General features: G+C 41.4%; 1 protein-coding gene and 1 long non-coding RNA gene across 2 annotated transcripts in view; both read left to right on the top strand.

The window, feature by feature from the left end:
- Nucleotides 1-355, top strand: part of LOC108665582 (ras-related protein Rab-32) — a 7,037-nt gene extending 6,682 nt beyond the window's left edge. Inside the window, exon 7 of the mRNA XM_018152354.2 lies at nt 53-355. The gene's annotated coding sequence lies outside the window, so the exon portion shown is untranslated. The remainder of the gene's footprint in view (nt 1-52) is intronic.
- Nucleotides 356-13,720: 13,365 nt separating this feature from the next.
- On the top strand, nt 13,721-15,793 carry LOC125178662. Its single transcript, XR_007156980.1, has 3 exons — nt 13,721-14,441; nt 14,851-14,954; nt 15,664-15,793. It is a non-coding gene; the product is annotated as an uncharacterized LOC125178662 (long non-coding RNA).

Consider the following 15,793-nt stretch of genomic DNA (forward strand, 5'->3'; position numbering starts at 1 on the left):
GTGTAGATTATGGCAGCTGGTGGACATGGTGGCCATGTGTAGATTATGGCAGCTGGTGGATATGGTGGCCATGTGTAGGGTATGGCAGCTGGTGGATATGGTAGCCATGTGTGCGCAAAATAGCCCACATGGTATGCGGTTAACGTTTGTATATGTGGTTGTGAATGGTTGTGATCCCGGTTCGTTTTATGACGAATTATGTTATAATTGGATTGATATTATAGATTATGTCAGGCCCTCTAACAGGTTACATTTCCATTGCGACCATTGGTGTTTCACAGGAGCCCTAATGTGACGTACGTTTGAACGTGTCTTCGCCATCACAACATTCCAACGACAATGTGAACGAACTGAACGCTTTTTTTATCCTCCAGCATTGACCTGCCGCATATATAATTATTACCTAAGAACTTCATTAGCACGTTTTATATTTCGGGAGTAAGATAAGAGAGTGAGTTCTGTCTCTGCTTTTTGAAGGCGAGTCTAAAAGGATGGTCAGAAGAAGAATAAAACCTGCTGTGTACAACAGTCGTAAGCTGTACGAAACAGTTCGGTCTTAATGCGACCAGAAACACGTATCACAGAAGTTGCCGAGCACTGATGTCACTGATGCTGTAAGAGTTACGGGTCCTGACCGCGGCGACCGAACATCTGTCGCCGATGATGGACAGGCGTGTAGGTGGTACGATGAGGTCCGCTGTGGCGTAAAATAGGAAGGTGCATGACCATGAAGGTAGCGCAGCCGGTGGGAACGTATCGAGTCAGGCGGTGTCCATGCAGCGTGCATCGACGAACAGTAGCACAAAATTTGGGTGTCGTCTGCAAACATGTGGATTGAAACCGTGAATCGTAATGTGCAACACGTCGACAGTATGTGTTTGGGCCGGCAGAGGACTTGGGATGGGCCTGTGGCCGCGGCCTCCGCAGCGCGGCTTTTAACGGTTTTCCCATTTTCTAATGGGAGGTGTTTGTGCTGGGATGCAACCTGCGTCGACGCTTTTGCTGAGTCGCACGTCAATAATTCGGCTATTTCTGCTGGGTTTCTCGGCTCGTGCGGCGGAGGATAGCAAGAGACGTAAATACGCGGCGTTGGCAGCTCGGTATCGTTTCGAGCCAGTTGCATTAGAAACGACGGGCACATACAGTGGGGGGAAATAAATAATTTCTTTTGATAGTATTTTTGAATACTATGCGTCTCTATACATAATTTAAATAACTTTTCCTGTTAAGTTTGTGTACTTACATACATTAAAATACGATTTTTCAAGTGTACGAATATTTATTTCCCCCCACTGTATGGTGAAACGACTGGTCCTTTAATATCACAGATTGGCCGTCGCATTACGGAATTGTCCGGCGAACGTAGAGAGACTCTATGGTTGGAGCAAAGGTTGGGTTTGGCTGTGCAGAGAGGCAATGCAGCTAGCATCCTAACAGCAGTCAGAGAAGTTCGACGTGGACCCGCTCCTCGCTCGCGTCACAGCTCAGTGACCCTCGGAGTCGGTGCATATGTAGGCCACTATCAGAGGCGTTAAGGTCGGGGCCCTGATCATTGACATGAAACCATTTCCTGTTTTTAATTAATAAAATTAATTCCCTTTTTGTTGGAATGGTGAGTGTGGGAGGCCTTTAAAAAAATGTAACAAAGGAGCGGGCCTAGGATTGACCTCTGGCATGTCGAAAGTGACGGAGTAAGTGGCGTAGAACAATAGTGCCCGCGAAGTCGGCGACTATGATAAACTGGCGGGCTGCATCTATTCGCCAGTTTCTGCGAAATTTTGCCGCAATAATTTACGTGACACTCTACTAACCGTGGGCGCTAAAAAATTTTATTGTGGATAAGCGTCATACTCTTTTACCGCTTTTCTGTAACTAAGTGGTCAGAAAGCAGCTTCAGCTAGACTTCTGCGTTTGATACTTTTTATCATTTGAGACGAGACGACAGGGTTAGTCCCGGTTAGCAGCGTCGTCTCGGACAATAGAAACGTCCCGGTTAAAATAGAGGTTTTAAAATTTACAGGAATTTTCATATTTTATAACGATACATACTAGTTAATGTGTAATTAAAATAATGAATTGTTTCAGACTATAGGCCTGGTCCATAGATCCAGGCCTGTAAATAATGTAAGGAGTGAACGCGTGCATCAAAGTGAAGGAGCACAAAAAGTTTTAAAATGTTTTTACACGAACTCGGATTCCGCTTTGAACAAAAAAGTGAACTATTAACTGTGATCGCAAACGAATGCATAGACATTATTGGTATTACAGAAACACTCCATAAAAATTACAGGGGGAAAATTGTATCTGTTGAATTTCAGTTGCCAGGTTTTGACTGTTTTCATAACTTAAATGAAGAGCAGCAGTGCAGTAGAGGTGTAGCTCTGTGGGTTAGAACCTCTTGCAACGGATACAGAGTAATATAACTGCAGTTGAGTCGCCTAACCAGGGATCGAAAACGATAGGAATGAAAAAAAAACGATCTTCCTTTAATCGTTTATTGTCCCCTTTCCAAAGGTAGAAATCCTGCACATTCAGAACTCAATTTATTACCGTTGTCTACGTCGACATCACAATTGCATATAAATCCACTGCTAATATTAGTCAATTATAAATGGTTCAAATAACATCAATTACAAATGGAAATCAGATATCAAATTATATTATTATCTAAAAAAACTCAAATGGATATTTGATATGATTTACCTACTTTATTGATGTGATATTACCGTATCCATGGACATGCCATTGAGCATTGACACCAATTTAATTGGGTCAAGTGAATTCTCTATAACAGAAAAAGATTGTAAAAAACATTCCTGAAACAGAAAGGAATATTTTAGTGACAACTATCATATTTATTGGAAAAATAAATCATAGTTTCGGTTAATTACTTCTCTTTATATGTTGCCCGGTGTACAATTCTATCTGGCATTCTATGCACAATTTTGTGATGACCGATGATGCATTAATTATTCATTGAGTGAAATCTTTTCGCTGAGCAAGGTAAATGTAATCAAAATTTTTTTTGTTAATTAATTTTTTCATTCGGGAACCTTTGCTAACTGAGGTTCTATACTGTAAATGCGTTTTTAGGGGTGACCCTTATTACCCCAAGGAAGTGTCCATTATTACCCCATCTTGCAGAAATGGCTGCCATTTTTTGGAATGAGATTCGAAAATTCAGTCAATCACATTTGTAAGCCAACACCTGTGTGCAACTGTTAAGTAAGCAAAATTTTTTAATACTGCAAATATTTTTTTTCTACAGACCTAAGCAGAGGTACTTTTCCAAAATCTCACTTTTCACACATTTTTCATTAATTTTAGAGGTGGTAACTGTATGATTTCTCAACTTGCTGTATGCTACAATGAAGTCATTGCCTCAAAAACCTCATTGTATAATTGTGGAGAGCGCAGCCGTGCACCACCAATTTTGTGCACCAAAAAGCCCTGAATCGAACGCCTTGGATTTCTCCGGACATCCACCAATTAGCTGTGAACCCCTCGGCTTTGTCTACTCCGGCCTCGCATAGAACCTGCCGTGCACCACCAGGCCGCGGATCGAATCTGACATCCGGGCATCGTTAAATTACGTAATTTTACGTTCACCGCATCTGAGGTTAGGTTTCAGATAGCATAGTTCTGTTCCAAAATTTTTCGTCCTTCGACAAGAGGCCGTTCGACCGACGGCTGATTCGACCCAAGGCCTAGATACGGACGGCTTGAAGTGTTGAAGGCTACGTTCCGGAAGGCATGAATCATGATGGTCCATTACATCCAGGGCAGTGGTGGTCTTCGGCAGGCGACCTCTTTAATAGCCGCAGTTTACTATTACCGTACGTTCCGTGTCCGACTAGCGGAAGAGTCAGAAGTAACCCGGACATGTCCTACATTTATTATTGTTAGTTCGACTCGCTTAGTTGATATAAACTTTGATGACCAACAAAATATAAATTTTTGATAGGGAGATTTCATGTTTATTAAACTATAAGTAATGATCTTTATTTAATTATAGACACGTTGAAATTTTTTTTTTGAAGCCCGCTTCTAGATCATTAATGTTTTTATATACATCCTCGTATTGTTAGGGACGCTCACCACTTCCATCAGATCTTAAAATGTAAAAGTTTAATAGATACAGATTTGTATGAATAATGCCATTCAATATCGTTAGCTACATTACATTGAGGGTGAAACATGGGAATGGCAATGATTAATTTATATGAAGCAACCTTTACAAAATTAGCGTCAAACATGCAAACGGATGTCATGTCAACCGGAACTCGAACACCACAGCAGAGAGTATTTTATGCAGCTAATGAATTTCGCAAACTTTGCTGGAAGAGAGAGATTGTCGAATTTTAGAAAAAATATTACTCAGTACTCACTGCAGTGAGTGACAGAGAGCGCATTTTCTCGTCGACGAAAATTTGAGGTCACGGACGGACGGACAGACAGACGGACATGGCGAGCACAATAGTGCATTTTTTCCATAAATGAGAAAATGCGCTAAAAAGGCGGGATAATTCAATGAATGGTGCTGGAAGAACTGCAATCTTGATACTCTATTGCGATTCGTGCTATGATAACCTGCGTAACAACTTTCATATTATAGTTATAATTTTTTGCACATTCAAAGCATACATGATATAACATAATGCACCAAGATTTGGAAACCATAATTGCTCAAATGAGGCAAAAATAAACGACAGACCATTGACTCACCATTCATATATATATTTATATTTTGTATCACACAGACTAATTACGCTCTGTAATTATGCCTTATTGACTTAATTTGTACAGTCCATTTACGCCAGTGGTTCCCAAAGTGGGCGATATCGCCCCCCTAGGGGCGGTGGAAAGATCTTGAGGGGCGAGTAAGGAAGAAGAGGGCGGTAGTGGGGGAGGTAGTCCGAAGTCTATGTCAGAAGTTCAAACGTTTGTTTGACGATTTGTAAACAACACGTGCAGCACATGACTCCCAGCGATGGTTTTTTCACCCAGATGTTTTTTTAACCCCTCCTGTGTTTACGTCTCGGACAAATTAACGGCCGAACTCACGGCCAATTTCCAAATTCAATGATCAAGGAATATCTCTCAAACTAATGAACTTAACTCGGTGAAACTTGGTACACGTATTCATTAGGACCTAACGATAATGTTATGCTCGTGAAAATTTTTCAGCTTTTGCCATCGTTTGTTTTTGTCATAGTTTTGGCAATACGGGCTGAAATTCACAGTAATCAAGGAATTTCTCCCAAACTACTGAACAGGTTCGAACGAAATTTTTGAATTTACAGTCCTAACTACCGAACAGTAATATTTAGCTCGTAAAATTTTTTTTCGATTGTGCCTTCGTTCGCGAGTTTTTTTTTTTTCATTTCACCTTCATTCGTTATATAAACAGCAATACGTGCCTAAAATTGCAGTAATTAAGAATTTTTTTTCCAAACTACTGAACAGATTTGAACGAAACTTTGTACTTAAATACCTAACCTCAGCATTATCATGTTTAATTTTTTCGTTTTGCCTTCGTTTGCGAGTTATACGGCTATACTTATAGGGCTCGTGGTTAAACCGGCCGGTAGAAAAGCCGGTCGTTCCTACTATGTCTGTAGAACTTGCGAACGAAAGCAAAATAGAAAAATTATCAGGAGCCGAACATCACCGTTGAGAGGTTAGGTAAATATTTATATACAAAGTTTCGTTGAAATCTGTTTTGTAGTTTAGAAGAAATTTCTTGATCGCCGCGAATTTAAGTGACAAATAACCCGGCGAAACGGGCCGAATATAAGGAAGTGTGAAATCAAGAATGACGGCGAAATGGAAAAAAAACTCGCAAACGAAGGTAAAATCGAAAAAATTTTATAAGCTAAAAAATCACTGTTTGGTAGTTAGAAATGAATATTCAAAATTTCTTTCAAATCTGTTCAATAGTTTGGAAGAAATTCTTTGATCACTGCGAATTTCGGCCTGTTTCGCAATATAAGCGTAACTCACAAATGAAGGTGAAATATAAAAAAAATTACGAGCTATATACAACACTGTTTGATTCTGATGAATACGTGTTCTAAGTTTCATAGAGCTGCGTTCATTAGTTAGGGAGATATTACATAATTGAATTAGGCGATTGTTCGTGCGACAGGCCACGAGTCCGGCGGTAAATTCGCCCGCGACGTTCTAGGTTTCTAGTGCTGAAACAGTTAAAACAGCTGAAAACATATTGGTTCACTAAATGGGGTTCTATTTGTGAAATACACATTTGTGTTTAACTTTTATCATTTAAAATTGCAGCGTACTAAATTTCAAGAGAGGCGTATGTCTGTGGGGGGCGCTTGAAATTCACTAGGGAGCCAAAGGGGGCACCAGCCTGAAAAAGTTTGAGAACCACTGATTTACGCGCATTGTTAATATGAATTGATTGTGTCTATTTCACCGGCCGGAAGAATGTCGGCAAAGTAGTCCTGACGTTGACATACAGGTTCGTACCCTACTTGCCGCAACCAGTCAATCATTAGAAGGCACCGATGGCACATCTCAAGCAATGTCGCCTTCTTTAGTTCTGTGATTAATGTTCGCTTGAATTGTGATCTATGAAAGAATCTTCATATCCACCGCAGCACAATGCGGATATACTTTTGTGTGTACGGTGAGTGATAGCGCGAGACTGATAGCGTTGTAGACTGATAGTGAGGGAGACTGATAGCGTTGTCGTGCGCCCATATTTATACTATTTTACCCTTCTAGGAGTACGGCGCATGGCACGTTTCTTACCAGCATAGTACGGCGCAGCGCGCAGGATTATTAAAAGACAATTTAAATTCCCGCGCACCTGGCACGTCTTTCTGACCATGGGCAGGAGCTGCTACATACCTAAACGTGCTCATCTTCACGACTGGACGTTGCGAGCAAAGTACGTAGGCGTGTGGTGAAATATCATCGAATCAGATTCGCTAGTCAGAAGTTCAGAAGCAACTAGCCGGACTCGCTAGTCAGATACGCTTGTGTATGGGGCGCTTCAAGATAGCATTTTCTCGGAAGCAAAGTGACATTTGCTTTAATTTGACTAAAAATTGCAATTTCGTACGATCTTCACCTACTTCGGAAAGAAATATAAAAAAATTGAAAGACATTGCAATTCTTGTACACCAGTGTTGAATGTATACGTTGACCTTTTTGATCTGCAGAGAATTAGGGGTAAATTTGATCGCCCCACTCTTGAACAAACCATTAAATTTCTGTTGCTATTGTCTCAAGATGAAAGCGTAAGCTTGCGAAGTTGATCGCACGAGAATGCTATGAGAGATGCGAAAATGCAAGTTACTACTCAGTGCTAGCTGAGTTACAAAGAGCTAGATTCCCCATTATTTTTCTCTCGCAAAAAGGGTAATCAAAGACTGCCTTCTTCGCCGCAGGTTCAATGCATGACTATCAAGATGAACCAGAGCGCTTAGCGTGAATCAAAGGTAAATCCACCTGCTAATCCGTTTCTTCATGTCTTCACGTTCACGGAATATTTCGGAAAATTATGCATAGATAAGTGGGGTTAAAACCAAGTTGAGGATACTGTGTATTTCTTGCATGTGGAGCAAAGCAATTTATTTAAAACTTTGTATCTATTCATCAGTTGCTGAATTTTTACGCGCATTCCAGTTGCGGTGTTTCGAATTTGGATTGCCGCCTAGTTGCATTTCTGATTTCGGCTTCCAGCTCGTCGCGGGGTTCAAACAAACGTCGGTATCTCTGATTTGAAAGTAGACTGACGAAAGATATCCTCTGATTAGGGCAAGGCTTTCGAGTATCGTTCTTAATCATTTCTTCAGCAGTGTGTTCACAGATGAGGACTGAAACAGTATTCCAGATATTGATATTGAGGAGCGCCCAGTCGGCTCGAACTTAACAGGTTTTAAAATATAAGAGGTTCTCAAGCGCCTGGTAGCTCTGAATAACATCTAGTCAAGTGGACCAGACGGCTTCCATCCTAAATTGCTCAAAGAATTCGAAACCGTTCTGGCCGGCTCATTGACAGTATTCTTTAAAAAAAAACCTTGAATGAAGGAACTTTGCCGTCCGATTAGAAAAGAGCTCAACTAACACCATTGTTCGAAAAAGGTGACAAAGGTAGCCCCGGTAACTATCGCTCTGTCAGTCTGGCAAGTGTTGAATGTGGGGCGCATGCCGGAGGCCAGCATTGCCCAACTGCACACTTAGTTCATATTCCTTTCCATAGGTAAGAACGCTGGAGTGCATTACATCCTATGAAGTAAAGTGCTCAAAGCCATAGCGCCGGATGTCCACAACCACAAAATAAGCTTGACAAAGGTAAACATGGCCATACTGCACATGGCCTAACCTATACGAGCTGCAACTTTTCTCCTCCCAAAACAAACCAGAGCGGACCTAACCTAACCTCATTGGCTGCAAGAAGTTAGAAAGGCTGTCCAATTGTGCTGGTAGACAGTCATTGGCTGCAAGAAGGTTGTGAGCCAGGACAGCGTGAATAGGTTAGGCCAGAGCAGGTACAGCCGGATGGGGAACTGCCTGCTTACGAGCGAGCATGCTTAAGCATTGGCGGCTAAAAACCTACGACGCTATTGGCCCGTATGCTAAATGGGGCACCAGCACTACGAAATAGCACTACGCACTACAAGCCGTAGTGCGGTACTAGTAATATTTAACCTTGTTTACTTCGTCAGCTATGGATCTGTTTGGCTTACAGCAAAGGCATCATCGCGTAAAAACCTCAGGAACAGCATGCCATGAATATAAAAAAGTGTACCGCTTCAGTGAACAACATGTTATTCTTATGGCTGACATTTTCCTTGGCGAAACAAGTGAACAGCGTAGAAGTAAAAAATACTTTTCTTGTTTTTGATACCATGTTTTGAATTTTATTTTTTTTTCTGGAGTCATTATAAATTCTTCTGCAAGAACTTTCCATGCTTCTCTCTTTTGTTCGATGTCTTTGGTAAGCGTGGTCTTTGAATATATGATGGGAAAGGTGCACAGACGCATTGCGAATTTCAGCTCACCATCACAATTTTCATTAGTACCATTACCATCACAATTAAACATTTTACATCAATCTTCTGCAAAGAATGAGAATTACTTAGGGAATAATTAATTATTTGAGCACTTAACTATACCATTCTTCAAAAGACTCGTAGCGTAGTGCGGCACTATAAAGTACTCTAACAGCGAAGTAGCACTTCAGAGTCTTTTTGCATGCGAATCAGTAGTGCGACACTAAGTGACACTAAACATTGTAGAGCTACTTCGAAGTGCTTAGTGTCTGTGACGTATTTAGTATACCAACAGGACACTTCGTAGTGCATAGTGCTACTTCGTAGTGCTAGTGCCCTATTTAGCATACGGGCCATTATCTTTCGGCAATGTGTCGCTTGTCTGGATAACGGAGTTCAAGCGTAGTCAGCGGCTTCAAGTTCTGAGGGTGTGAGTTAATGCATGGTGAAGCTAGGCGTTGGTTACAGGGCTTATTTAACAGTAAAATTTGTGGCTTACTGCTGCGCCCCCTTGTTTGTAAGGTAATTGAATCTGTTGTGAGGGATGGGATTATTGATCACGTGACTGTTCACCATCTCATATCAGATCGTCAACATGGTTATATTGCCGGTAAATCCTGCACCACTAACTTTTTGTCTCCGTTGAAAGATTGGACTCTCCTGCTGGACGAAAGAGAGCCAGTGGATGCATTGTACCTCGACTTTGCCAAAGCATTTGACAATGTTCCGCATGAGCGGCTGTTGCGTTAAGTCAGTGGTTCCCAAACTTTTTCAGGCTGGCTCCCCCTTTGGCTCCCTAGTGAATTTCTAGCGCCCCCCACCGACACATATAAAAAAAATACGCCTCTTTCTTGAAATTTAGTACTCTGAAATTTTAAAAGATAAAGGTTAAACACAAATGTGTATATCACAAATAGAACCCCATTTAGTGAAACAATATGATTTCAGCTGTTTTAACTGTTTCAGCACTAGAAACCTATGACGTCTCGTGCAAATTTACGTCCGGACTCGAGGCCGGTCTCACGACCAATCTCCAAATGCAATTATCAAGTAATATCTCCCAAACTAATGAACGCAGCTCACTGAAACTTGGAATACGTATTCATTAGTACCTAATAGTGATGTTTAGCACGTAAAATTTTTTTTCAATTTCGCTTTCATTTGTGAGTTATATTGCGATACAGGCCGAAATTCGAAGTGATCAAAGAATTTCTTCCAAACTCCTAAACAGATTTTAACGAAATTTTGAATATACATTCCTAACTACCAAGCGGTGATTTTTTGGCATATAAAAGTTTTTTGATTTCACCTTCGTTTGCAAGTTTTTTTTTTTTTCATTTCACCGTCACAAGATTTCACACTTCCTTATATTCGGCCCCTATCGCCGGGAAATTTGTCGCTTATATTCGCGGCGATCAAGAAATTTCTTCTAAACTACAGAACAGATTTCAACGAAACTTTATGTACCCAACCTCCCAACGGTGATGTTTAGCTCGTGACAATTTTTCTATTTTGCTTTCGTTACCCCTATCGCCCCCCAACCGCTCTTTCCTTCCTCACCGCCCCCCAAAATCTTTCCACCGCCCCTAGGTGGGCGATATCGCCCACTTTGGGAACCACTGCCGGTTAAGTGAAGTCTTAGGGAATTGAGAGAAACGTACTCCAATGGATTCAGAGATTTTCTAGTAGGTAGACGACAACGGGTCAGTATTAACGGAACCGTGTTAGACTGGGCATCAGTGCGCAGTGGCGTGCCACAAGGAAGCGTTCTTGGGCTTATTTTGTTCGTTGCTTTTATAAACGATCTGCCAGAAGTAGTGCCCAGCGTGTTCTCCATGTATGCCGACGACACAAAAGTTTATAATACAGTGGAGGATGCGTCAAATAAAGCGCAATTGCAAGATGATCTCGACAGTTTGGTTAACTGGGCTGATACGTGGTAGCTGCGGTTTAATGCCGACCAGTGTAAAGTACCTCGGAAAGAACAATGAACAGCAAGATTACAGTTTGAGAAGACATGGTTGCAACGAGAGAGTAAGGATTGAAAAGTCTAGTGTGAAAAAAGATCTCGAAGTCGACAAGGAGCTGAAATTTTCCAAGCATGTTCTTCTTGTACTAATCAGACGCTCTCATGAGTTCCTGAATGCAGAAGCGATGAAGCAGTTGTTTATTGCTGTCGTGCGCCCGAATTTAGAGTTTGGAAACGTTGTGTGATCATCGAGATTTGATAAGGACAAAAATTTGCAAGAGAATGTTCAAAGACGTGAAACGAGGATAATCCCAGGCTTTACGGGGAGGTCCTATGAAGAAAGATTGAAGATTATAAAGCTTCCAAGCCTCAAATTTCGACATCTGCGTGGGTACCTCATTGAGGTATAAAGTATACCCATAGTACATATAAGGTCCCCGAAGGATTACTAGAATTTGAAACAAGAACCAATACCAGAGGCCACGTCTATAAACTAAATAAACTGCACTGTAACTTATTCACGCGACAACATTTCTTCTCGCTTCGAATCACCGACATGTGGGACAGCTTCACCGATCACTTCGTTGACGCTCCGAGTATGAACGCGTTCAAGAACAAACTAGATAAAGCTATGGAAAAATATATTTCCAGACTTGAAATGCCTAGCAGGCTAGCACCATATCGAACCCGGTGGAAGTCTAGTAGCTATTTGAAACTATCTTCAGTCCTGAAAAGATCCAGTCAAATGACTATTTTAGATCTTCTGTGAACATGTCACGAAAAGTAAGAATCGGCCTACTCTGCAGCGCCGACATCACTATGTTATGTCATTTAAATTTGTCACTGTTTGTCAGAATGAATGAAATTTCCAATGTTCCCTTGACTTGCTCACCGATGCCGACTTTTTTTTCAGAGGTTCTTACTTGGAACTTTATAACGAAGTTCTTCGACCTACGACCTTTTGGAGTTGAGAAACGCCATAGGTGACTATCGCGGCTGACCGCCTTGATGTAATGCTCTTAAGAACTGCTTGTTAAGGGTAGCGTCTATCCTAAAATTTATCTCTGCTATTTACAGACGGATCACTATGAAACTTGGCAGTCGTTTAAGATAGAAAAAAAGCTTCTTGTTCATGTGAATATTTCGAAATGAAAGAAAACGTGAAGTTCTTAGAAAACGGCCAAAAAGCGGCACCGTAGAAATCTATCTCCTCCTAGGATTTTCAATCTTCGACATCGAGACACATATCATTCGATGCGTAAGGACCATATCTACAAAACTGTGTAGGCGTTTTTTATATTCTAATTTTTGTGGGTGCGGGGCTATTTTTCGTAAATTTTTCGATTTTTTCTACTAAATAAAATCCAAACTATAACGAAAATAGAATAACGCCTACACAACTGTGTAGATCTTTTATTTGCAAATCGAATGATACGTGTCTCATTGTTGTAGCTTTAAAACTGTAGGAGATAGTCAGATAGGTTTGCAGTGACAATAAATTATCTTTTCAGTTGAGCCCGACTAAGTTGCGCGTGCCTCGAAATAGACATCCTAGGGTGCAAGGTTGCAAGACTAGACGATACTGGATCTCAATTTCTGTCAAGGATGGTGCGAACGACGGCACGTGAACTATCCCGTACGATGGCAGGCGGGTAACTGAAGCTGTGAAGCACAGCGTGTTCAGAACTTCAGAGCTTCAGACTAGCTATTTAAGTATACTGCCGGTAATTTCGGCCTATCTTAAATGCGAAAGAACTCCACCACCCCTAACCCTTTCGCGATGTCTTGAACGCACAAATCAACGTACAGAGATGGTTTTGGTACTGTTGGATAGGTCAGAATGTCAGCTTTAAGATGACTATTAAAACCGAAAAAGTCAAAATTTTCGATTTTGGGGTAGACGCTCCTCTTACCTCATTTGTATGAATTTTGTTAATTAATTTCATCACGTTTTTTCTTGACCTCTTCAATCAGGAGAGCACAATGAAATTGTTTTTGGATACATTACTGCAATGACATGTAATATATAGTTTTCTATGCGCTGAGTCGAGTATGCAGAGGCGGGCCGTCGCAGGGCTATGTGGCTGCGACAGTATCACACCTCGACCTCGTCACAGCGGACCTGGCGGGGCCTGAGAACGCGTCTCCGACCGGCATCTCTGCACGACATGATATGACATCAGAGACGAGGGCATCAGCAGCAACTTGGACATCTCGGTTCTCAAGAAAGCCATCAGAGAGCTTAGTGAAGGAGCGTGAGTCATCGCTACAGCAATAACTTCCTCTCATAGATGTAATTTTAAACAGCCTACCACTTGTACATGGATTCATAATAGTTCATTTTACATCGCTACTGGTGAATTCTCTTAATAAATTCATCACTTGCAACTAATAATTTTCACTTGCAACAATTAACATTAGACGATGGTTGCATAAAATAGTTTTAATTGCATGGATGCGTTCATCAAGCATTACCAGCCGGATCTGTATGATAGATAGACCGAAGGGAAGGATCCTTCAAAATGTCCACAAAATCCTTATTCGAGACGACCTGCCCCGACTCCTACGTTTAAGGATGTTTCAACAAATAAGGGTGTTTAAGGATGTTTTAGCAAACGAATAATTTTATATTCGTTTGTTAAATTGCGTAGATTTGGGTTCTCTTGCAGAGACGAAGGAAACTATGTGGTGATTAGCGAAGCCCTCAGCCAAGATCGCACAGGGCCCGCAGCCCAAGGAGTTCATCTGCGAGGCGTGTGGGCAAATATTTCATAGGGAACACCATGCATTTGTGGGAACACATTGATTCAGTCCACAATGATATTATAAGAACAGCGTCTGCCCAATAGCAGATAGCACCTACAGGAATACTTACCGTAATTAAATAAAGGAGTATATGAAAAAACACCCAAATTAGGTTATGTAATTAGGTCTTGCAATCTTATTTGGATTTGGGCGATTTTTGATTATTAGAACCGTAGTTTTAATCATTTCCACAATAGTTATTGTGAACCTTTACTTAATTATTGTATTTCTAATGTCATAGAGTACAGAAGTAGTTGTCTTACCCATCATGCACTGACGCAATAACGTCGGTGACGTACGGATGGGCCCAGCCAAATGTAGCAAAGCATTTTACTGTAGACATAATTTTAAGTAGGTAATCGAATATTCAACAATTTACGTATCTTCCAGAGAAATTTTTCTACCAGATAAACGCGGTGTAGAGCTTAGTTGACAAGAAGAGGTGGATTGAGGCGGCCCAATACATGTTGGATAAGGAGCAGCGATGGAGCCAAAAAAAGCATTCACGACAGGGCAGCGGTTCAAAGAAGGGATTGACATCAACCTGGGCCTGTCAACTCTTCGTGCCGTCATCGGCGCACGCGCCACATTCAAACAACACGTGCCCTATAGAAACTCGAAACTGACGAGGCGGCTGCAAGGTCAGACTTGACTTTTTTGAATAATGGAATGCATGTTGCAGTGCAGCTAATTATCATTTGTTTTGATAGGTTATTCTCCATTGTTAAGTTATAAGTAGATTGAGATAACTTTAAATTAATTATTCAACAATACAAGGCTAATGATTCATATGAAATTTTTAGCCCAGGCTTTAAACGCACTTTTAATGATGTTATGGGGAACTCGGAAGAAAATGCATTGCATCGATTGGTGTACAAAATGAAATGAAATTCGTGAAATTATTGCATGGCTACTCACAACATAGCGTTATCACCATGTCCCATCATGTTGACATATGACCGGATTTCCTTCAACAGGTTTTACAGTGACTTACATTATATGAGCATCTTATTTCAATTAGCTGCATAATTATTTGTTCCTGTTGTGAAGGGATCTCTCCAGCGAGCCAAGGGTCAAACGGCCGTGAACTCCTGTAGCAGTCACACACACGTGGTCTTCCTCGTAAAGCTACAGCACTGGAGGAGGCAAGACGGGTTAGTTTCCTCTCTTACTATTCTTTGTTGACTGGCTCATCGCAAAAGAGATGACATTACTCGCTTGCTTAACCCTCTACCGCGTGACGTGAGTAACCTGAGCAATATTGTCACAAGCCTACTTCCCAAAAAGGATACGTTCTAGTGAGCGTACAATGACTTGCACTGATGGTTGCCGCCACGTACAACTTTAAAATGTTCTCTGTTGCGTACAAACGTCCTCGGGTTGCTACACTCAATAGTTTACGTATAATTTAAGTTGAAAGTTTATGTTCCTAGAGAGTGACATACGGCGGTAGAGAGCTAAGAGACTTATTTGCAGGTAGTGTGCCCCAAAGGTGTGCGGCAAATTCACGCTCGTAGATTTGGCTGGGAGCGAGAGTGCCAAAAAAAGCGTTAACGAGAGGCATTAAAAAACGTTAAGAAGGCATTGACATCAACCTGGGCCTGTCAACTCTATACGTACCGTCATCGACGCACGCGCCACGCTCAAACAACGCGTGCCCTTTAGAAACTCTAAACTGACGAGGCTGCTGCAAGGACAGACTTTTTTTTGAATTATGGATTGCATGTTGCAGCATAGATAATTATCTGTACTGATATCCTATTCCCCATTGTTAAGTTATAAGCCAATTTTCTGGAGCTTCTATATTAATATATTGTTGTGCATGCTGCTAAGTGTTCTTGACTACGCAATTTATTTTTGCAGATTCGCTAGGAGAGAGATCACACACCCTTCTCACCTGCTGCGCGTCTCCAGGGCAGTCCTCCCTAGGCGAGACCAGGCGCAGCCTGGAGTTCGCAGCAGTTGGCAGGACGGTCAAACATGACGACAGAAA

The sequence above is a fragment of the Hyalella azteca genome, unplaced genomic scaffold, assembly GCF_000764305.2.
Source record: "Hyalella azteca isolate HAZT.00-mixed unplaced genomic scaffold, Hazt_2.0.2 contig11696, whole genome shotgun sequence".
Taxonomy (NCBI): Eukaryota; Metazoa; Arthropoda; class Malacostraca; order Amphipoda; family Hyalellidae; genus Hyalella; species Hyalella azteca.